The sequence below is a fragment of the Meles meles genome, chromosome 4 (genome assembly GCF_922984935.1).
Source record: "Meles meles chromosome 4, mMelMel3.1 paternal haplotype, whole genome shotgun sequence".
NCBI classification, from domain to species: Eukaryota; Metazoa; Chordata; class Mammalia; order Carnivora; family Mustelidae; genus Meles; species Meles meles.
In genome coordinates, this window is record NC_060069.1 from 163,212,756 (window position 1) to 163,236,472 (window position 23,717).

The window sequence follows — 23,717 nt, forward strand, 5'->3', positions numbered from 1 at the left end:
CTCTTTCATGTGAACTTTGACAATGATGGGTCCACATTTCTACCTCCAAGATCGAACAGCCGAGAGCACCAGAGGATTACCTGCTGGCGCGGAGATACGTTCACAGAATAGGTGACACGACGTCTTCCCGCTCGGACACACGGACGTCTCTCATTTGTCCCGTCCTTGCACTGAGTTCATCCAGACGTCTTTATGGTTTCGAGTGTAGACGTCCAGCAGATTTTCTGCCAAATTGTTCCTCTAAGTGACCTCCACGTGGGTTTATGATCTTACCGTCATTAGGAACATCACCCCCACTTCTGCCCACAATTGGTTACTGGTGGCATAAAGAAAACTGGTTCATTTCAGTACAACCGTCATGTATCCAGCGACCCGAAACTTGCTAAGCGTTCTAGGATCTCCTGTTTTTCTGGATAACGACTGTCCGCCAAGAACAGTAACTTGGGCTGTTCCGTTGCAATACGTGTACCAATTCGTGTTCCTTCTCTGGGATGACCACTGCATTTTCTCACATGTTCGCTGAAATGTTTATTTAAATTCCGTGTAGTTAACGCACAGCGTATTACTGGTCTCGGGGTGGAGGTCAGGGAGTCCCAGCTGCATGCAGCACCCGGTGCTCGTCCCACCACGTGCCCTCCTGAATGCCCGTCCCCCCGTCACCCCATCCCCCACCCCCTCCCCACCAGCAACCCTGTTTGTCTCCTAGAGTTAAGGGATCTCATGGTTGGTCTCCCTGTCTGATGACTTCCCGTTCAGTTTTCCCTCCCTTCCCCTGTGGTCCTCTGCGCTCTTTCTTAAATCCCACATGCGAGTGAGATCACATAATTGTCTTTCTCTGAAGGACTTACTTCACTCAGCACGATACCCTCCAGTCCCATCCACGTCGATGCAAAGGGCAGGACGTCTCCCTTTCTGTCGGCCGAGTCACCTTCCGTCGTGCAGACGAACCCCGTCTTCTCCGTCCGTTCACCTGCCGACGGACATCCGGGCTCTTCCCGCAGTCTGGCTGTCGTGGGCGTCGCTGCTGTGAACTCTGGGGGGCAGAGGTCCCTTCGGGTCACTCGTTTGTTTCCCTCGGATGCTTTTGCACATCAACTGATACGGCTTCGTGTGTTTTCTGTCTTGACTGGCCAGGGCACTTAGTCACAGAGCTCTCGTCCCTAGCGTGGAGCCACCTTACGTCCCCGGTTAGAGCACAGGGATCATGGTGCTTGTTCCTGTCATACGCTGTGGGACCCCAACCAGCCTTCCATCTAGGACGCTGCTTTCCTGTGACATTCTCCTCGCCCTCTCTGCAGCTGGCCCTTCAGGCTCCGTCTTCCCCTAAATGCGGAGAAACGTCTGCCGCAGCCCCGCCTCTGTGCTGAGCACAAGGCTCTCACCTGACTCCCTCCTGGGTGTCACGAAGCCACCATCCAACGGTCCCTACCCAGGGCTCCAGGCCGGAAACCCAGGACTCATCCTTGACACCTCCCTCGGGGAGGCCCCCCAAGTTTACCCCCAAACACCTCTGCCCTCCCCCACCCTGTCACTTCTGGTCCGGCCACTTTCACTCCACACTGTGCCCAGCTGCCTCCTGCACACTCTGGTCCTCCTGCGATGCGGGCAGCGTCTGCAGAACCCAAACCTGACAGACTGGTCTCCCTTCTGGCTTCCAGCACTCCCCAAATGGAGACAGGGCTCGGGGCATGGTCTACAAGGCCCCGGGGTTTGAGGCTGCCCGACCCCCCGCTGCAGCGTCACCCCCAAACACACACGGCCCCTCCCGGCTCCAGCCCGTTCCGATGTGCCTCCTCCGAGTGCCGGCTCTGCTAGTTATTAGCTGTGCGGACCCCGAGCAGCTACCTGGCCCTCTCCGTGCCTCTGGTCACCCAGGAGCCGCAGGGGGATAGCGGGGCTCGGTGTCCACGGGCCGCGGGCCGGTCAGCGCCACAGCACACACGTGGGAGCACGAGACACAGAGGAGCTCGTGGTGTCGCTGTCGCTCACTCGAGCTCCAAACACCTAGACCTCCCGAGAGACACACGCACCTCGTCATTCCAGGGGCTGCTGCCTGGTTCTCGGAAGCGACACTCCCCGACGGCTGAAGAGGGAGAGGGTTTCCCGCGGCGCCTAATGGTTCCTGGACTCGGGATCCGAGAGCGAGCCCCGAGGACCACCGAGCGCCTGGCGGCTGACAGGTCTCCCTGCGTCTCTGGCGTCTCTTCCGTCCTTTGAGCCTGAGCGGTGTCATGGGCCCTTGCCCTGAACCATCTGGCCGAGGATATCCCTCTGGGGAAGGGCCCTGGAAGTCAGACATCCCGTCTCTCTCCGGAGCAGAAGGTGGTCGAGCTCGCCACGTGCTAGGGACCAAATCGTGTTCCCCAAGCTCACGTGTCGAAGTCCTAAGCGTGGACTCAGAATGTGCCCTCAGCGGGTAAGAGACTCCTTGCAGGTGTTGTTGGTTCAGACGAGGTCACACTGAAGCAGGACCCCTGGTCGGAGAGGACGACCCTGGGAACGAGGGGAAATCTGAGCGCTCACGCACCGAGGGGAGCAGACTCCGGACGGCGGTGTGGGCAGACTGGGTAGTGCATGCACGAGCCACGGAACCCGGGGAGGCCAGCGAACACAGCAGGGGGAGAGCCTGGGGCAGAGTCCCCCGCGGGGCCCCAGGGGGAGCAGGGGAACCTTGAGATGGGGCTTGAGGCCAACAGACTACGACAGTGACCTGTGGCTTGTTAGACTTTGCGACGGTGGCCCCCATGAATGAGCACCTGCCTTTGATCCAAGACCCGGGTTCCCATAGCACAGGCCCCTCCCCGCGCTGCAGGCCACCGTATATGATGTGTCCCCCGTGGACCCTGCCCACGGCCCCTACCGTGAGGGCTGAATGGTCCTCTGGCTCTGGCCTGGGGCGCCATGGGTCAGCCCCCACAGAACTGGGTCAGGGAAGCTGTTCGCGGGCTGGGCAGGAGCCCCGCTGCACCGTCCGGGATCCTGGACACCAGGCTCTTCAGATCCTGAGTGATGTTTTGGCTGAGGTTGCCGAGGACACACGTCCCGGGGTAGGAACCTGTCCGGTCACCCCTCGTTCCCCACCACAGCCGGGCAGCAGGGGCAGGAGAAGCCCAGGCGGTCCCCACCCCACCCCCGGCTCCTCCCGGGCAGCTCGCGGCTCTCGGGGCAGCTCTCGCCGTGCACCCACAGCGCCTGGCCTCCTGTCGCTGCTTTCACACACGCGGGTGCGGCCACGGGAGGCGTCGCAGAGCCTGCAGCCACGCTGTCCCTCCGGGCGGCTGGGAAAGCGTCACGACGGAGGAGGCGTCCGACCAGTCCCCAAACAGAAGCGCCAGAACCCCACATCCACGCAGGCGCTCCCACCGGCCCGGGCCTGACGCCGGTTCATCCTCCTTCTCTGTCTCTCCTCCTCCAAGCCTCTTTACCAGCTAAACGCCCCATGGGACCCGGCCCTGTCCATACCGCAGGACAGGCGCCGCCAGCTGGGGCTCAGGCTTGCCTGCTCAGAGCCCGCCAGAAACTTCCTCTTCCTTTGGGAGCAGGTCCACCGGCTCCGACCCTGGTTAATCTGGGTCGGCTTGGCGGGGCCGTGAGGCCAGAGCGTCTGGGCGCCGAGGCCTGCCCTTCCTCGAGGTTCCCGCTTACAGGGGCGCTCTGGGTGCAGCCGGCTGCCCGCTGCCCTAACCTGAGCGAGCCGGCCACATCCGGTAAAGGCCTTACGAGAAGGGGCCCTTCAAGGAGGAGGTCCTGCCGGCTGTCTGGCTTCAGGCCATATCTCTAGCTCCGGCTCTCCCCGGGTCTCCGCGGCCGTGCTCTGCTAATGTCAGGCTGGGGACTTGCTTGTCCCCAGTCGCGCCAGGGGGTTCCTGAGACTCCCCCGGTCTCTGTCCTGAACCTGCGGCTCCATCTCCCTGGAGAGCTCAGACCACTGAAGGAGGAGCCAAGCTTCCTGCATGACCTTGGGCAGCCCTGGGTGGGGGGAGGTGGTGAGGAGAGCAGGAGGAAGAGGAGGGGCAGGGCTTAAGCTGGGAAAGCGGGGCGCAGAGGTGTCTAGCGCTCTTGGAACCCGGGGCCCCATGTACTGTCACTTTGGGGTTTGGTTCTCCTACAGTTCAAGTGGAAACCGCTGTTCTCGGGACCTCGCTGGGGTTTGTGCAGATCCGGGTGGTGGGATATGTTTCTAGGCGCCCCTCCGCTCCCTGGGTAGGTCATGACAAGCCTCGGGCCTTTATTTCCTGTCCCCACAGCCCCCGCGGTTCTGCCCTGTAATAACCCGGAGAAGCTTCCGGGAGACTCCTCAGCCCAACTCCACCCCAGCGAGCCCGTCTAAGGGCTCAGGAGGCTGTCGTGTTTGCGGTTCAAGGAGGGCCTGGGAGTTTCCTTCGGAAGGCGCTGGGCTGGGCAGGTTTGCTACAGCGGGCCTCGGGGCGTTGGAGAGCAAAGGGGGGGGCGGCTGAGGGGAGCCTCCGTCCCCGAGCAGGAGCTCACAGACCCGGAGGCACGCTGACCATGACTTCAGAAGCACCGAACCCTCTATCAGACACGTGGTGATTTCTAGAAGCGGGGACGGCTGGAGAAGCCCCCACACTCCGCTTTGTGTCCTCCGGGACCACCAACACTTCCTGCCCCCCCCAAACGAAGTGGCTTTGGCTTATTTCCAATATCAAAAGCACATTCTCATAATCACTCAAGTTAGTTGTTTTTTTTAGGCTTTATTCATTTATTTGAGAGAGAGGGAGCACGAGCAGGGGGAGGGGCAGAGGGAGAGGGGGAAGCAGGCTTCCCGCTGAGCAGGGAGCCCGATGTGGGACTCGATCCCAGGACCCCAGGATCATGACCTGAGCCGAAGGCAGACGCTGCACCGACGGAGCCCCCCAGGCGCCCCTCAAGTTGGCGTCATTAACTAGTTACACAGGGAAAGCGGCGCCAAGCGGGCCGAGCGGGAGGGCTGTCTGCTTGGGGGACTCCAGGAGGGAGGAGGGCGCCGGGCGCCTCTGCCCCGCGCCCCCACCAGCCCTGCTTCCTCGCCTTCCCCAAGACTGTCATTTGCATCTTGCGGGCACCCGGTCCCGCCCCCAGCAGAGCTGCTCTTAACATTCTTGGCAGATGAGCCCGCGCGGCTCTAACCGGGAAAGTGTGGGTTTCACCCCCAGCTGGGAGCTGCTCTGTAATTTCCCCAGCGACCGCTCAGAGGGCCGGGGAAGCTCAGCGAGCAGCGGCCCGGGAGCTGCCATCAGCGGGCGGGCGGCGGCTCCACTTCAAAGGCGCGCGGGGCGGGCGCGGGCAGGGCTGTAATTAGCGCCCCGAGCCCCGCGCACGCACGGCCGGCGGCAACAAAGGCGCCCGCTGTTTGATGTGAGTCACCCGCAGTCCGCGCTGGCCTCCGCCCTGCACCCTGCGCGCCCGGCACCCCGCGGCCGCCCTCCCTCCCCAGCCCCTGCCGCGGGCGCACGCGGGCGCGAGGCCGTGCGCGCTCCCTGCCCCGCGCCCCGAAGCGGGATGGACCGGCACGTGGCCCGCGCGCCCCCACCTGCGGACCCCGGGGCTGCGCGCCCTCCCTCCCCGCGCCCGGGGCGGCCCTTCCCTTCCTCTGAGATCGGCTTCAGCTCCGCCCTCTCCCCCCACCCCAGAGGCTGGTTGCCTGGGAAACAGGCCCTCAAGCTGCCCCCCACCAGCCCCTGCGCCTGCCCCCCCCCTCCCCTGCAGCTCCTGCGTCTCAGCGAGGCCCCAGCCCCGCCCCCCAGGAGCTGCTGCCTGCGTGACACACCTGCTTGGCGGTGCCATGGGGCCTCACTGCCATACTCAGGTCACGGGTGGGAGGGTGACCCAGGCACTCCTGTCCCCAAGCCCTGGGCCCTCTGGGGTACCTGGCTGTGGGGCTTTCCAGCAGGGCTGCCTGCGATGACTCTGAACTGGGTGTCCGTCATGCGCTCCGCCGGGGCCCTGCTGGGGGCAAGGGTCAGGCGGGAGCGGGGTTCGTGGGGGCTGCAGAGGGGGCGCCCTGCCCCAGGGGGTGGTGGGCCCGCCCAGCTGTGCAGGAGGTCTGACCCCAAGGGGAGAGGAGGGGATGCAGGGCAGGGGACAGGTATGGGTGGTCCCCTGGGGACAGCCTGGGCACAGCCACTGAGTGTGGCCCAGACAGAGGCAGCAGAGGGGAGAGACTGGGAGGGAGGAGAGGGAGTCGGTCCAGGGAGGACGGAGAGATGAGGAGGGCGCGGGGCCCCGGGAAGAGCAGCATGGGGGGCCAGACCCAAGGGGAACCCGGTGCTTCTCCCGGAGGCTGGGTCCTCCCCTCCTCCTCTATGAGGACGCCAGCCCCCCCATCCCGGTGACCCCATTTACCTGTCACCCCTTCAAGACCAGGACTCCAAAGACCATCCCTCTGAGGTCCTGGGGGTCCAGAGTCCAACAGAAGGCATGGGACATGACTCATCCCAGAAGAGACGAGCTGCCATTAATGACGATCAAGCGCTTCCAGCGGGGTCAGGAGCCCCGCCAGGAGCACGGTCCCCAGACATCGGTCCTTGTGGAGCTTTGAGCAGGGGCGGGGGACCGTGGGTGCGCAGACCCGCGTGGGGCTGGCCCGGGGCGTGGCAGGGCTGAGTTTCTCCCCATGCGGCTCTGGGGTGACGGCAGGTCACAGCCACCCCTGCTTGCTGACCTAAGCCCCCTGACCTGTAACAGAACTAACTGACTCCCTGAGATTTGCAGACCGTGGGCTCCAAGGCCAGAAGGACCAGAATGTTCTCAACCACAGAGGCCAGCGAATCCGTTGGAAGCCCTCGGCTTTCGGATTAGTCCGGCCATTCTTCAGCAGAATAACAAATGACTTACGGACCCCCCTCCGTGCATCTGCAGACCCGGCCCCCCTTTGCAGAAAGAACAGGGTCCTCTTGCGCGTCACGGAACGAGAACTGGACCCCCGCCCAGCCCCCCAGCACTGGGCCAACTCTGCAACCTACCCTTGGTCTGCATGTGCCCAGGACTGCTGCAGCCACCGCGCGCCCTGTGTGTACCAAGAGTCCCTCTTCTCCCCGGGAGCCAGCCTCCTCGATAACACTCCAATTCCTTCCCAACCCAAACTCTTCTCTCGAGTCCCTTTCAAGCTGGGCTGCTGACCTCGGGTTTGGTACTAGGAGGGGAACGCCCGGTGCGCTCCAACGGCTCCTCCTCCCCGTGGCCCTGCGGAGCCGACCCTTTCCCAGCCTCTCGCTCCGAGCAAAGCCAGGTTGTTCGCTGCTCCCGGGGCCTCCCTCAGGCCCAGCGGCCACGCAGCACGTGGAGCAGGTACAAGAGCCGCCCCCCCTGCCATCTGTGTGCCGGCCCGCGCACCTGTCTGACAAGGGCCCTTTGGTCCTAGACGAGCCAGAGCTGTGTTTCTCCTGTCTTCTCAGCGGGGGAAAGTTAATGTTCCAGGAAGCAGGATGAAAATGGGGGCCCAGGAACTCTGTGTGGGAGGCAGGAGTCCAGCTGGATGGTGTCGCTGACACCATCCAGAAGATAGGGAACGTGGGGGACTAGTCTGGACTGGAGAGCACGTGACGGCCTCGGAGCCGCTCGGCCCAGGCCTGTTCTGGGGACAGTCAGGGGCTCCAGCGCTCCCCTGTCCAGCTGCCCGAGGCCGTCCAACCAGCCTGCACGGAGCACGCATCCCTCTGGGCGCGCCCAGTGCTCCCCGGACATGTTTACCCAGAGGGGCCCTGCCTTCTGACAGCAACTGAACACGGAAAGGCAAGAAAAATACACTGTTTTCTGGCTCCCGCCCAAGTCAGACGGTGGGCAGAACCCGCAGAGGACCCTCCCGCCCGAGACTGTCAGCCAAACCCCAAAGCCCTAGAGCTGAAGCAGGGCTGGTCCGCAGCGAGGGGACAGGGTGTCCCCACCAGGCGTGTCGTGCTCTCCTGGAATTCCCGGGGCCTCCACCACCCGACGGGGCCCCGGGGGGGTACAACCCACAGGCAGGCACCACAGGGGACCACGGTGTGAGTCGTCTCCCCATGAGGGTCCTGTGGGTCTGGTCAGCTTGAGATAACAGGGTATTGGCTTTCTGGGGCCGCTGGACGCACACACGCACACGGGTGGACCAGGACAGCGAGGCCAGTCCTCCCACATCCTGGACGCCGGACGTCCCAGATCAAGGCTGCACGGGGCCCGGCCTGTTCTGACGGCTCTGGGGGAGACCCGTCCTGCCTCGTCCAGCTCCGGGGCATCCAGGGTCCCTGGCTTGCGTCACAACGGACCACGCTGTGTCTCCATCGTCGCATGGCTCCTTCCTGTGTCTCGGCTCAGGCTTCCCATCAAGATGCAGCCACGGGGTTAGGACCCGACCCGCCTGGCTCCGGCCTGACATCGTCTTAACTCATTATGTCTGCGATGACCCAGTCTCCAAACAAGGTCTCATTTGCGGGAACTGGGGGTCGGGGCTCCGACGTATTTGGGGCCACCACTCAAGCAGCGGTAAGTCACCAGCAGGAGCCATGGGCACTTCTGCTGGTTGACCTCAGCGGTCACAGCGTCCAGCTGGGGCAGCTGTGGCAGAAAGCATCCTGGGCTTCTCTGGGGGTGCAGGGCCTTGTTCCTGCTGTGGGCTTCACCCCTGAGCCTCCAGGGGTCCCCAGGAAAGCCTCGCTTTGGGGTTGTGGTCACACCCTGTTGCCACATCCGTGGGTCCCTGGGCCCACCAACGTCCACATCCCAGCTCCGTCCTCCGGAGCCACGCCCTCCCTGCAGGGCATCCCACCAAGTGCAAGCCCAGAGCCCGCGACCCTCGTGGAGAGCAAACCCCTCATCTCATCATTCGCCAAGGCCCCTGCACAGGAGCGAGCGGGAGGGACAAGACGCAGGAACCCGCATCTCCGAGCGCCTGGGGCAACGGGGCAGGACAGGAGGGAGCGGGCGAGGTCAGGAAGCCTGTGCGCCGCACACGTCGGCGGCCGGCGGGAACCCACACCTCCACCCCACAAGTCTTCTCTGGGCTGTCCCCCTGTGCTTGTGTGGAGCCCCAGGCCGGTCCCAGTGGACGATGGAAACCAGTGTCCCCCGAAGGGAAGGGGAGCGGAGGGCTGCACAGGGAGCAGAGAGTGGTGGACAGCCTGGACTGCAGCAAGACACCCACAGAAGTGACTGGATAGGGAGGCAGTGAAACTAGGGGAGAAGGCTGGAGTTCACAGAAACCAGTTGGGGGGGAGGGGGGAGGGGCAGGTGGCAGGGGAGGGGTGGAAGGAGGCGGAGGTGGAGGGGGCAGGGAGAGGGGAGGGGCAGAAGGGGGAGGGGCAAGTGGTAGGGGAGGGGTCAGGAAGAGGGAGAGGTGAGAGGGGTTGGGGAGGGGGAGGGGCAGGATGAGAGGGGAAGGGGCCAAGGATGGGGGAGGGGCTGCAGAGGAGGAAGCAGGGAAGGCGACTGCAGGGCCTTCATCCTCGGGGCACAGAGAAGGGGTTGAGCTCTTACTCCAGTGGACCAGGGAACCAGGGAGGCTGGGAGCCCGCTGGGCCACATGATTGGAGATTCAGGAGCAGAAGCAGCTTTGGGACGTCCTGGTCAGGGGCCGCACAGCATGGACACCCCTTGAAGGCCAAGCAGGCCGAGATGCAGGTGTGTGGGAGGCGAGCAAGTGGGGATTGCGCCCCTCACACTGTCAGACTGCAGACAGCACTCGGCCACCGCATGGCCTCTGTAGTTTCCTCACTTTGGTCAAATACAGTGTCAAGGCTGATTTGGGGGGAAATAAGTTGAAAAGGTGTCATGCTCCAGATAAAGCATTTTGAACAATAAGGAATGTTTCTAGAAGGATGTGGGAAATAAATGGGCCCCCCCAGCCCAGCACAGGTCCCCCCATGTGGGAAGCAGACGCAGCCCTCTTCTGCTGGATGGCCCACTGGAATGGAGGAGGCTGGGCACAAAGGAGGAGGGGAGGAGGGGAGGCCTCACAGGCACTGAGGAGGCTTTCTGGAAGAGAAGAGAAGGTGCGCGAGCCAGGCCTTGAAGGATGAGAAAGCGTGTCTGGTGGAGAGAGGAGGGGACAGAAACTAGGCAGAGAAGAAGATGCAGGAGCGTCTCACCCTGACATTCACCCAAAGTCCAGAAGAGGCCTTATGAGCTCATCACCAATGGTGACTTCCTACGGCAAGAATCGCTGGGTGGGAGCGTGGCTCAGCTGGTGAAGCCCTCAGGATGCAGAACAGCAATCCCTCCTGACCCGGCAGATCCCATTTAGGACATTTGCGCAGGTTTACTCCCGCATCTGCACAGACACACGTGAGCAAGGCTATGAGGGCAGCATTGTAAGAGCAGAAGAGGGACACAAGGTGACTGTCAGTCAGGAAGGGCCTTGACAAAGGCTGGGATGTCCATGTGAGGGACACGCTGCAGCCACTAAGAGGACGGAGGCACAGCTGCAAGTTGTCCACTGCTCAAGAGCCCAGACAGGTGACCAACAGGAACAGGGACAATGGGTGTCTCGGCCAGCCGGCTGCGGCATGCGCACAAAGCGGGCAGCTGGCAGCGTGCCTGGGAGGAGCTCAGTGTCACTCTACACAGCTTCAAGCCATGCAAACGCATCGCCTACTCAGAACAACCTAGTTTAAGCTTCAAAGTCCAGCCTCAAGCCTGAGAGCACTGAGTGGGCAGAGGCTCTCAGAGCCTGAGAGCACTCGGGCAGAGACTGCTGAGTGCCACTGCCCGGTGCCCCTCCACAGGGGCCACCTGTCACCTGGAAGCCCCTGGCCAGTGTCACCTTCCCATCCGGCCCACACAAAGTAAGAAAGACCCATCCTGTAGCTAGCCTTCTCTTGTCCTGATTGGCATGGGGGCGGCCAGCACACAACGGCTGGTAGGGCAAAGATGAGGCCAAGGCCATCCACGGTCCTGCAGAGAAAGCAGCAGTGACCTCAGCAAGAGAGCAGCACAGGGAATGGGAATGCCCACAGCCAGACAAGCGACACAACCTTGGAGTGATGGTCCTCAAGTCCCCTGGAGCTGCAGGGACAGGCGCATCCCTGGAGCAGTAAGGGCAGCATGTGGTGTGATGAAGGGGATTCTGGGTCTCAGTAGGAGGCTGTACAGGCAGCACATGGGCAGTTCCCACCTTTTCTGCCCCGGCACCTCCCTGAGGATGTACCGCTCCAGGGACAGTCCTGTGTGAGTGAGGACAGTGCGGGGCAGAACTCCCAGATGGCCATGGGGGTCCCTCTGTGCCCTGGCCCTCGCCCTTCCAAGTATGTCAGTGCTAGGAGAGTCACACATCCAAATGGCACTTGGCAGAATGCGTCTCGTGTCCTCTCTGTCCCTCATCACCACACCGACACCTGTCTGCCCCGTGTCTCCACACAGTGTCCCGTCTGCTGCAGTTTTGCACAACTTCCAGGCCGAGGAGGTTGGAGGCTCACATTGTACTTCTGATGAACCTGTGATGCACAGGGTCAAAGACGCACATCGGAACTCCCTGCCTCCCTCTCTCCCTGCCTCTCCATCTCAGAGCCCAGCGGCCAGTAAAGGAGCCCGGGCTCTCCTGCGGAGGAGGCCAGGTGGCGGAGTGCTGCACTCCCAGCTGACAGCCAGCACCACGACAGCCAGCCTGCCAGGGAGCCTTCATGGGCACGGACCCTGTAGCCCCAGTCGAGCCTTCAGATGAGGCCGCCTGGCCAACGTCTTCACGGCAACCTTGAGACGCCCTGAGCCACGACCACCCAGCTGAGCCACTCCAGGGTCCCCAGTCCTCAGAGAAGAGAGGACACAGTGGGTGTCTTACATCACTGAGTGTGGGTAACACATTCAGGGCAGCAGACAACCAGCACGGATGCTGTAACCTGCGGCCCTTCCATGCATGAGCCCTTCTTATCAGCCTTCCACCACCGTGACCTGCCCGTCTGGTCCTACCAGGCACTGACTTGACTAAGATCTCATGAACAGCTGACAACATCAGTTCCCGTTCCAACGAGGCACGTTGCCCACTGTCACAGCGCTCCCACGGCCGGGGCCGTGATTACCAATGTGACTGTCATATCACTCAGTCAAGAACATGCCAACTACTGGAAAATCCAAACCCCTGTCTCAGCAGGAGATGCATTTCTCAGAGAAAAGTGCCTATTGTGTCCCAGCACCAGCGGCCCCCTCCCCATGCCAGTGGTCCTCCCTGTGCTGGGGGCATCACCTGGGAGCTCAATAGCAAGGTCACGTCTCAGGCTCCACCCAGACTGGGAGGTCTGATGCTGGGGAAGGACTGGGAACAGCTGTGGGTCCAGGGGACCTCTCAGCAGGGCTGGGGGCTGGGCAGGGGAGACCGTGGGTGAGGAGGGTCCCAGGATCCAGAGGGAACAACTTCAAGAGAGAATCTGAGTCCCCAGACCTACAGGCACACAGAGCCATGGACAGGACAATGCCACACTCCAGAAGAGGTCAGGGAGCTGGACGCCACAGAAGGTCAAGAACCATGTCCCCAGTGCCCAGCCTCTGCCTGGAGACTACCCTGAGCTTGCATTTCCCGAGGCTGTCAGTTGTAAATCCCTGCTTGGTGCGAGGACGTGCCTGGAAGCCACACCAGTGAGAAGTCAGACCCCAAGAGCAGAGAGCATGGGACTCCATTTCCATGAAACATCCAGAACAGGTGAAGCCATGGTGGGAGAGAGCGGATCGGTGGGTGCCAGAGAAGGGGACGGGGGTGACTGATGGTGGGCTCAGGGCTTCCCTGAGTGATGGGAATTCCCGGAACCAACAGAGCACAGCTGTACAGCAGTGCAAATGTCCAAAATGCCAAGCTGTTCACGTTAAAGTGGTTGATTTCGTATACATTTTATCTCAAAAACAAACTACTGGTACCACAGCATGATTCCATCCCACCACCCACCCACACCCTTACTAGCGACGTAGTGGGCCCTCCAGTCAGCACAGTCATTCAAAGGCCACTGGCCAGCAGGCCACCCTCCCTGGACCTCCAGCTGTGGGGTGCTGGGGCGCTGTGGCTGCCGGGGGGTCCTGGGATGGAAGATGCCGGGCGCTGGGTGGGGCCTGGCCTGACTGTGATGCAGGCACCCCAGCTGCCAACCCGAGCCACTGAGGTTACTCTGAGGCCGAGGGCCATGCTTGTACTCCTGGCTCTGGGCCCAGGAGGATTCTTCCCAGAAGAGCAGCATCTCAGGTGCCCTCACCCCCTGGGATCCATTGCCCCATGGCTCCGTCCCAGAGCCCTCCCCGCAGCTACTGAACAGGAAGGCCAGGAGCAGGAAAGGCAGCACTGCGGTGCTCGGGCTCCCTCGCCCACCAGGCCAGGCGTCTCCAGACACAGGACACTCGCTGCTGACCCAGATGACCCCGATGCCTCCCAGGCCAGTCCCAGGAGCTCCCACCTGGCCAGGGCAGCCTGCACCACTGCCCCCAAGTGCCCTTCAGTGAAACGCTGCCACCCGACTCCACCACCGTCTGTCATGCTGTGAGCCACTCTGCAATGGCTGTGCTTCAGCAGCCTTCCCAGCACCCAGAGGCACCTGACCCTTGAGAAAACAGTCCTTAAGCCTGGTGGCTGGGTCTCGGGAGCCGGTGTCCAGCGGTGGCACAGGCTGCCCTGTCTGAGAGGTTTGAAGCGTTTTGTCCAATCTTCCCAAAATCTCGTGCCGGTCTGCCTGCTCACTCCCCCTGCATCACCAGGCTGAGCAGAACACGTCTGTGTGGAACAGACGGATCAGTGTGTCCCTGCCCCATGGACGAGCGGCTGATGCCTGAGCAGCACAGCCCACCTGCTCTGGCTCTGGGCTCCCCAGAAGCTCCCCACCCCATGCCTCTCGCAGCACCCAGACCCCAGTCTGGTGCAGGAGCTCTGGCTCTCACTGGTCTTGAGCACCTGCGGGGCCAGGAGCAAGGCTTCCCGAAGGCCTCACTAAGAGCCTGCGTGGCTCCTAGGCCAAACCACGGGACACAGCCGTGGCCCATGGTGTCCCATGAATGTCTGTGACCGTGAATGCAGCCGTGACTGAGCGGGCTCTCTCCACACTCTGCACAGTCTGTCCAAGGAACGTGTGTGCGCCAAGACACCCTGACCGCAGGCAACACAGTCCTGCCGGCTCCCCATCCCGCTCCCAGAGCGGCTTGTCCCTGAAGCGGCGTGAGCTCCTCGCTCCACCATGGCTGGAGGGGTCGTGGGAGGGAAGCTTAAATACCAGTCAGGCTGCGTTCACAGAGCACAGCTGGGGCGCGGGCACCGAGGCAGATGGCCCAGAGCAGCAGCGATGAGTGCGCCCAGGAGGAATTCCAGGGGTGTGTCTGCCCATGTCGGCGCCGTTCTTCCCACCCGTGCCAGCCCTGGTGTCCCCTCTGACCCCTGGACAGAGACATGGGGCAGGCAACGTTCCCAAGAGAGCAGAGCCCGGCAGGCAGAGATCCCATGGAATCCACCAGAATGTCCGGGGGCCAACAATGGGAGCAGAAGGAAGAATGTGCAGGCGAAACCCAGGCCCCTCCAGCAGCAACTCAGAACACGTTCCAGGCAGTCTCACTCGACGGGACCTGCGGCTCTTAGTGGCCATCCTCCCTTGAAGTCAGGACGCCTGTTTCCGATCTCGCGGGCGGTGCTGCAGAGGGCCAGCGGTGGGCTCCCCGGCTGGAAGGGACAAAGCTTCCCTGCCAGGCTTAGGCAGGTGGAGGGCTGCGGGTCACAGAGCCAGGACCACATCCCGAAGGGGGACCATGCTCTGGGCAGTCTGTCCCCAGACCCCAGCTCAGGGCTCACACCCCAGGAAGTCAGCCCTCGCCACTAAGGCTGGTCACCCACTGCCACATCCCGCTCCCACATCTCCTTACAGGTCACATGGCCCCCAGCTCGTCCCCATCCCGCCGTCCCCCATCTCCGCTCACCCCCTTCCTGCCCCACGGTTCCAGCCGGCCACCGTGTCCCCTTGCCTCTGCTCCTCTGACCCGCTGGCCAATCCCACGGCTTCTGCTCTGCGGATCTCTCCGATGCTCCACGCCCGCTCGCTCCCACCGCAGCTTCCAGCCGACCCGGCCTCCACCTCCCGCCCCAGCCGCCCACCGCTCCAGACACGTGGCTCCTTAAACCTCCCGTGGCCCCACTGCCTGCGGAGCAGAGCTCAGCGTGCCGGCCTGTCCCTGCCCAGCTGCCCCTGGGGAAGCCGCCCTCACAGCTGCGTCTGTGTGTGCACTCGCGTGTGCAAACATGTGTCCGAGTGTGTGCGCACGTGTGTATGTGCACGGGGGCCGTGTGCCCACGCCCATGTGTGGTGTGTGGGTGAGTATACGTGCGTGCACGTACATGTGTGCGTGTACATGTGTATGCACAGGGCCATGCGGGGCGTGTGCATGCGTGTGTGCCCGTGTGTGTGTGGCCATCTAGCCGCTCTCGACTCCGCGGAGTGAGTCACCCCGCCCCCCGCCGCAGGGAGTGAAAGCTGGGCCAGGCCAGTGGCTCCGAGCGGGAAGATAGGATCTAGCCAGACGGAGGGAGTGATTCCATCTCCAGGTGGCTGAAGGGGAGGAAGCTGGACGGGTTCCGAGTGTGACTCTGGTTCCGAGAGTAAAGCACCAGGAGCGACGTCGCCGTGGGCCATCGCTAATGAGGCCGCTCACGACTCGTCTGGACTCGCGTCTCCCCAGCAGGATGAGAGAGGAGCCCTGGGGGCTCACACGTCACCTCAGAGCGGCTCGGAGGCCCAGGCCTGTCCCAGCGTCCCCAACCGGCGGGCTGCTCCGGCGCTGGTCATCGGGGTGGGCGGGGGGCACTCGGAAGACACCGTAGAAAGCGTCTCCTCCTGTCACAGCCCCGGGCCCTCGAGGACTCAGGACGGTCCCGCGCTGTGGCCACGGTGGCCACAGTAGGAACGGGTTCTGTTTACCACACTTGCACGGGGCATCCAGAACCAAACCCCGGTCCTCCTGGCTCCCCAGCCAAGTCCCTAACCGGCCCCTTGGCCGCTCTGCAAAACCCTTGACGGGATGCCGGGATCCAACCGCAGGAGGGCGCCATGGGTCGGCTTTGGTCATGCCCTGCCCTGGTCACTCAGCCCCTCCGACTGCCACCCTCCCCGAGTGGCCCGGCTTCCCGGGATCCCCAGGGCAGGATGGGAGCGGAGGCCGCTGCGGGCATGAACTCTGCACGGGAGCGGCCCCGGACGAGACGCCTCTCTGTGCGGCAGCCAGGAGGCCTGTTCTCCTGCCGAAGATGGGTCAGAGCATCTGACATCCCTGATGTCCCCAAGGAGATCGCAGGGCATGATGGGACCAAGGCCGGGCCCAGCACTGGGAGCCCTCAGGAGCACCCCTGCAGTCTGGCCGCCGCCCCGAGGCCGGCACGCCCAGCAGTGGCCAGCGATCGCGCACCTGTCTGCCAGGCGGCATCCGGGCCCAGACCGTGGTTACAGACACACTTTCCAATAAAGGGCCTGACGTGCAACAGTGGCACACGGGGGCACACGGGGGCACAGCTGCGTAGCCAGAAACTGGCCGAATCGACCTAATGTGGAGATGGACCCTCAGAGACCCCCATGGGACCAGCATGTGTGAGCGTGTGGACCAGAACGAGACACTGGGGAGCGTGAAATGCGCATGAACGAAACACCCACGTGGGAACCACACAACCTGAAAGACAGGGACTCCCCGTTCCCTCCGGATGCACTGGCGAGCTGGCCTGGGGCGGCCCACAGCCGGGCACACCCCCGGGCTACTCAGATGCCCCGTGGCTCTCCCAGGGCTAAAGCCCAGCAGCTCGGGGGTGGGCTCATGGCTGCACCAGCTTCTGGAGGGGCCACATCCCGTGGCTTGCAGCTCCTCGTCACGGCTCCTCCTCTGACTCGGAGCCCCCACCTCCTCCTAGGAGGGCCCCGTGGTACCATCGGACCACGTGGATAATGCAGGTCACCTCCCAGCTGGAGACCGTAACCGATCGCACCTGCCGGGTGCCCTCCATGGACGGCAAGCTCGCTAGCGGCCGGCGGGGGCTCACAGGTGTCTGAGCCGCGACTCCGCCCCCTCACTGTTAGCAAGTCAAACCTGAAGGCCGGGCAGGACAGCAAGCTTCAAGCACAACTGAGAAGGGAAACAGTGAAGTAGCCAATAGGTCAGAACAGAACACCAACACAGGCACGACAGGCGGGCTGAGCAGGAACAGGGCAGGTGGCGTCCCCCCACCCGGGGAGCAAAGGCAAACACTCAGTGGGGGAAAACCTGTGCTCACGGGGAGGGCTCCCACGAGAACCAGCAGAGACAACAGGGCAGAGGCCGTGCGGCCAGCCCGGACCTCACCCAGCACCGTCCCACACCTAGAGAGCCAACGGCCTTGCTGTGTTCGGAAAGAGGTGGGAGATCACGTGTCCCTGCTGACGGCCCCGGCCGCGGCCCCGCCCCGTCCCCACAGAGGCCTCGGGGATGCAGGGCGCTGGGTCCCGGCCACGGGGATCCCGACCCGTCCCCATGGAGGCCTCAGGGATGCAGGGCGCTGGGGTCCCGGCCTTGGGGATCCCGACCCGTCCCCCATGGAGGCCTCGGGGATGCAGGGCGCTGGGTCCCGGCCACGGGAATCCCGCCCCACAGCTTCCAGGAAGAGCTAGTCTGCCTGATGCGGACATCTGACCTCACGGGCAAACGGGGACTGGGGGCAGGAGGGGGTTCCTAAGAGCTGTATTTATTACTTGCATCTTAAAAATTTGAAAGGAAACTAGTGAGAGTTTTTAAAAAATACAGCTGAGCAGAATCTTGGCTGGTAGATTCCTGCCTGAAGACCCCAATTCCCAGGTGTGCCCACAGCTCTGGAGTAGGGGAGGGGCCCAGTGAGGGAGGGCTTAGGAGGGGTGCCATGGCCTAAGCCTCAGGTGTGGGCACCACTGTTCCCCAATCCTTCCAGCCCAGAGAGGCCACGTCCCTAGCGCCAGGCCCCAGGTGACCGCCGCTGTCCACTGGCTCTGAGTGACGCGACCGCGTCACCGGGATCTGCTTCCACCCGGCGCGGCTCGATACCGCATTCTCCACCATCCATCCAGGTCCTGGGGCCACCGGCCCTTGTCTGAGCTGCCTGGTGGAGGGACACACGCAGGGGACGAGGCAGTGCCGGGCCGCTGTGTTTGTCCCTGCCCAGCACTCTAGCTGGAGGGAGCTGGTGTGGGACCCGCCGTGGGCCTCCGGTGGTCCGGGTCGGGGGCATTTCACCCCCTGAAACGCCCTGCGGATGTGGGCACAGACCAGCTCGTGGCAGCTGGTGGCGTCCGCACATGGGACTGTTCAGATCACAAATGTCCCTTTATGGCAACTGCAATAAGGCTGAGCTGCAAAAGCTTTCAAAGGCTTGAGTTTAGTCATTTTTATTTAGATTCTGTACTTGTTATCATTTGTATTTTACAAATGAACTATAACCTGCATTTTCCATTTCCATACATACACTTAAATACCTTAGCAGATCCTTTTTTGTAAACACCAAAAAATACTCCCTAACTTTTATATTTAATTTCCATATTTTACGGTAATGTGTTCACATTCTGTACACTTTGAACATATGGTTTTTAAAGATATTTTAGACCAACACCGTTAACAGACATTAATGAAAGTTTCGCGTGACGGAATTGGCAACTTGGCTGAAGGTGAGGAACAGAAATCACATGGATACAGACACGAACGAGGCGCGGACCACCGGCGTCCGGCTCACCACGCGCAACCTCGCCCGCGACGCAGAACCCTCGACCTCGGCTAAGCCGCGAGCCTTGTCGCTCGGAGCTGTCAGGCGCAGGAACGCGGAGCCTCAGGCGCAAGACGGGGCAGAAAGTCTGACTTACTTAGCATGGCTTTTGTGGTTTCCGTGCGTGGCCCCGGCAGTGGCCTCCCTCGTGGGCTCGCTCCAGCCCGTTGCTGTCTCCCCGGAGAGCCGCACGGAGGGGAGGGGGCCCCGCCAGCGGGTTCGTGCGGCCCCATGGGGCAGGGGCCCCAGGCACCGCCCACACTGGCAAGAAGAGCGTGACGTCTGGGGGGCCTCTGCAGGGCCCCAGGCCCACCCTGGCTAACCACAGTCGCACACGGTTTGGAGACGTGCACAGCAGCGCGGGTGGCCACCAAGGCCAAATCCTGCACACCCCCAGGCCTTGCCCCAGAGGATCCCCCTCCCCAGAGTGCAGGCGCCCTTGGGCCCCTCCTGCAAGGCTGCTGGTGGGGGCAGCTGTCTCCCCCGTGGTGGTGCTCGCCCGGAGCTCAAGCGTGTGCGGGCTGGTGCACTGTACGTGATTCATGGGGCCCATTTATTGGGACAATCATGCTGAATTCAGGTTAATGGCTTTTTAATCATTCTCCCGGTGGCACAGGAGAGCACTTGAAGGCGATCTACAAGTGCCAAGCTCGGTGCGGTAAGCAGGTCCCACCTGTGGCCTGGACGGCAGCCCGGGCGCAGGGGCGGTGGGCACGGGGTGGCCCGCGGGCCAGCTGCAGGGGCCTGCCGCGTCCCTGGTCCAGCACGCGCAGTGGTGGCCCCCGCACGGGTTTCCAGACACGTCGACGTGAATGTGCAACACGGCAGCGTGCCGGCCTGTCCTGCTCACCGCCCTGCTTGGTGAGCCTGGACGCAGCACCCGCCCGGCTCCCTCTCCCTGGTCTCCTCGCACCCACCCCTGCACTCCGCAGCACAACGGAGCATCCCAGAGGGCGAATCTGGGAACGGGGAGACAGGGCACACCGCTGCTGCACTGCCATGGCCCCCCAGTGGCCCCCTCCCAGGCACTGCCACGGAGACGCGAGCCTTCCCCCAGCGCTCACCGGCGCGCCCTCCGTGGGCTCCCTGGCGGAGCAGAGGTGAGGCCTGCCTGCCCCGCAGACAGCTCCAAGGGGCGCACACGGCCACGGTGACGCCTCCGCCACGGGCTCTCTGCCTCTTCAGATATGCCTGACCTCCAGGTCTGGGTAAGACCCCCAGACGGTGTGGGTTCAGAGAGGATGGTCTAAAGCCAAACACTGCTGGGAAACACGCTTTAAAGGTCATCTCTAGAGGGGAAGACCTGGCATGAAATGGGAGGCGCTGATTTCCGCGTCCCTCCCCAGACCCCACCCGCCAGAGGAAGAAGGCAGAACGCGACACCCCCTCCCCCGAGTGCCTGCGAGTGAGCCGCCCAACAGCCTGGAACACGGCCAGAGACACCTGCTCGGGCGAGGCCACGGCTGGACGAGGGTTTTGGGTCTTCGCCCTACATTTGTGGAATTCCGCCGATAACTCTGTCTGCGGTAACAGCCAGTACCGAGCGAGGACGGCGAGCGTGCGGGCCCCACCGCAGCGCTGATGGCAAGCACAGGGGGCGGAGAGCAGGCACGTGTCTCTGGGCGGGGGACAAGGACTGAGGTCAGACTGTGAGCCCCAGGGATGGGAACGTGAGGACACAGGTGCCACGGATCCCGTCCCGGGGCAGCGTCCATGGCAGCACAGAGCTGGGCCCCCGGGGCAGAGCACGGCCGGCAGAGGGCAGACTGGAGAGTGCAGGGAGGGTGCCGGGAGGGCGCTGCCGGGTGAGTGACCTGCGCTCCGCAGAGCCCAGCCCCTCAGCACCCGCAGCCCTGCCCCCAGCGCGCAGTCGGGAACCCAGCTCCCCAGGCCTTCGGGGGCCGCAGCATCTCCCCTGGCCCGCGGTCTCCATGGCCAGGCTCCCGAGGGATGCTCCAAGGACACTGGTGTCAGGGGCTGTGTTCTTGTCACATGTGTCCCAGCTGCCACCACGGGAGGAGAGCGACGTGCTCCGACAGCGGCCAAGCCAGCTCTGCCGCTCTGGGGTCCCCGCCAAGTGGGCGCTGGCAGGCGCCGGCTCCCGCTCCGCCAGGGCTCCGTGTCTACCATCCCTGCAGACCCGGCGCTTCCTGCAAAGCGTTGGGGGCCCAGGTGCCCACTGCTCAGGCAGGCCCCGAAGCCACGGCCTCACACCCAGCAGGAGCGGCACGCGCACATGCGAGTGCAGGTGCACGGGTCCACACACGCGGGGAAGCCTGCTAAGTGAGTGCAGGCCTGCGTGCCACGGGCACGTGCGCAGAGGCGCGGTCTTAGTGAAGACGGGGGATGTGCTGGGTGGGGCAGCACCCGAGGGGGCGGGAGGGAGGGACGGGGCACCCGGGGCCCCACGTGGCCGCTCCATCAGACGGGAGCCGGTCCAGGTGGGAGAACCCCGTGAGAACCCCGCGCCGGCTCTGCCCTGAAGCCGGGCTCTTTCATGTGGTTCCAGCTCCCAGAGCACATTACCTGGGATTCAAAGAGCCGTTAGCGCAAGACAGTCCCTCTCTCTTGTTTGCATCTGGACGGGTTCCAACGTCAGGTCCTCTGCTGGAACGGTGGGCCCGCACACACATGCACGCACGCACACGCACGCACGCAAGGGACCTGTCTGCACCGCTTCCCGGCAGCACCAACCGGGAGGCCGGGGACCCAGGCGGGCCCACGAGGTCGCTGCCGTCCACACGCTCACACACGCAGCTCGCCGAGGGGGCCCGAGGGGCAGGCCTGCCCCACCGCCCATGTGGACAAGCCCGTCCCACCACCCTGGTGGCTTCTGGGTCTGTGACCCCACCCAGGGGGGCGCAGCCCCTCTGAGGCCCACGGGCCCTGCTCTTGCCCCTGGAGAAGGCAGGCTGGTCCCACAGCTCTGACGCACGGCCCCTGCACTGGGGGGGTCAGTGACCCCCACACCCGGGGCCACTGGGAGCCGCCCCCAGGCTGGCGCAATGCAGGGGCCCGGCACCTGCCACAAGGAGCACACAGGCCTGCGGAGCACAGGTCAGCGGTCAGGACAGCAGCAGCGCAGAGACGGACAGTGCAGTCCCATGGCCTCCCCCCCAGCTCTGAGCCCCCCTCACCAGACACCCAGCACCCCTCAGACCCCTCCCCAGCCCCGGGAGCTGAGCTCCCTCCTGAGCGGGGTCCTGATGCCCTGGCCAGGTGGGGCTCCCGTGGAGGTGCTGAGCCCCCTGCCCCCTCCCCCAGAGGACCAGCACCACGACAGCCTGGGGCTCCGGGGAGAAGCTGAGCGCTACGGAAAGCCCCCCACGTCCGCGGCTAGAGCAGGGCTTCCACGGCCTGCGCGTCCACTGAGGGGAGAGTGGGAGGGGCCAGGAGGGCCAGGAGACCCTTCCCGGCAAGCCGATGCACGCTCGGCTCTTCCACACGCGCTCCTCTCCCTGCAGCCGCGCTCCGTGAGGGGGACACGGGGCCAAAAAGGAAAGCAAGGGCAGAAGACCACTGTGAGCACCCCCTGACCTCAGGCTGGCAGGCCGGCCTCTGCCAGCAGCGCCACTGCCCCCGGCATGCACACGCATGCACACGCACACATGCACGCACACACACCCTGTCTACGGAGAGGCGGCGCCGAGCGCCCCCCCAGCAGGAGTATCAGCGTCTCGGGGGAAGGCAGGTGGGGAGGTGGTGGTGACCCGCAGGGCCCCGCCCCCGGAAGCAGGTGCAGCAGGACCAGAGGGAGAGGGGCAGGCCCAGCCCAGGGCGTGGGGGGTGCAGAGAACCTCCAAGGGGAGGCGAGGGACAGGGCGGGCCCACAGGTCAGCTCTGCTGGCACCAGAGGGGGCTCGTGCTGCCGCAGGAACTGAGGACGTGGGGGACACGGCTGGTACCCAGGGCCCATGAGAGGAGCCTGGCTGCGCTGGGCTGCACCGGGGGGGGGGGGTGCGACCCTGACTCCTCAACCCATGAAGGGCATGGCCCGTCCTCCAACCACCAGTGAAGGGGCAGCTCCCAGAAAAGCGCCGGAGCAGAACCAAGCCCATCGAGTGTCCCCGAGCAAGCACGGGCGCCGCCTCAAGCTCACAGGGAAGAACCAGCAGCCGAGGCCGCCCAACGGCACCTGTCGCCTCAGAGTCCCGCCAGAGTCACTCACTTTCCAACGTCTGCAGAACCGTGTGGCCTCCACATCGACCGAACGGTGGCCCCCGAACGGTGGCGGGGGCGCCGCGCTCCGAGGAGAGGCCGGCCACAGCAGGGCTGCTGAGCGCAGGGCCCCTGTGGGGAGAGGGCACGGCGGGCGGAGCACAGGAGCGAGGAGAGAGCCACTGAAGCACACCTGGGCCTGGGGGCAAAGTGACACCCCCCCCCCACGGCTTCTGCCATGCGACCCTTGGCCGGGGGCCTCCACCGCCAACCCTGGGTGCAACTGGCCCTGGGTTTTTGCAGGATTCCATAAAGTTCAGCAAGGACAAATGCTATGTGGACTGGGGGAAAACAGAGAACTTTATTTTCAACATAGTAATTAAACTGCACCACAGAGCAAGGACACTCTGTTTCCACTTAATAAGTACAAGTGAGTGCAAATACTTTGTTGGTGCAGAGACCGCCCGTTGTCCTTCTCCAGATTCCGCGGAGCCCGGCCAGCGCGAACCCCTCCTTCCCTCTGCGGGAGAGGCCTGCAAATCCCACTGGGGACTGCACCTCTGCTTTCTGGCGCCCTTCCGGGTTCAAGTGCTCGTACTGAACGTCAGCGTGACGACGGCTCCCCCAAGAGGGAAAGACTGTTTCCTCACAGAAGCCCCATGGGGACCGAGCCCTTCCCACCAGCACCCAGCGACACCAAGAAAAGACTCGTCCGCTCAGCGTCCGAAAGGGGGAGGAGGATGATGGAAAGTGTGACCTACTGTCTGTCTTACAACAGTCCCTTATTTCAAAAATAGAGATTCCTACTTAAATTTGACGTGTCTGAAACCGGCCAGGCACCCGACTCTGAGACACGTCCGTCACTGCTCGTTCACGGAGCCCCTGGCGCGGTGCT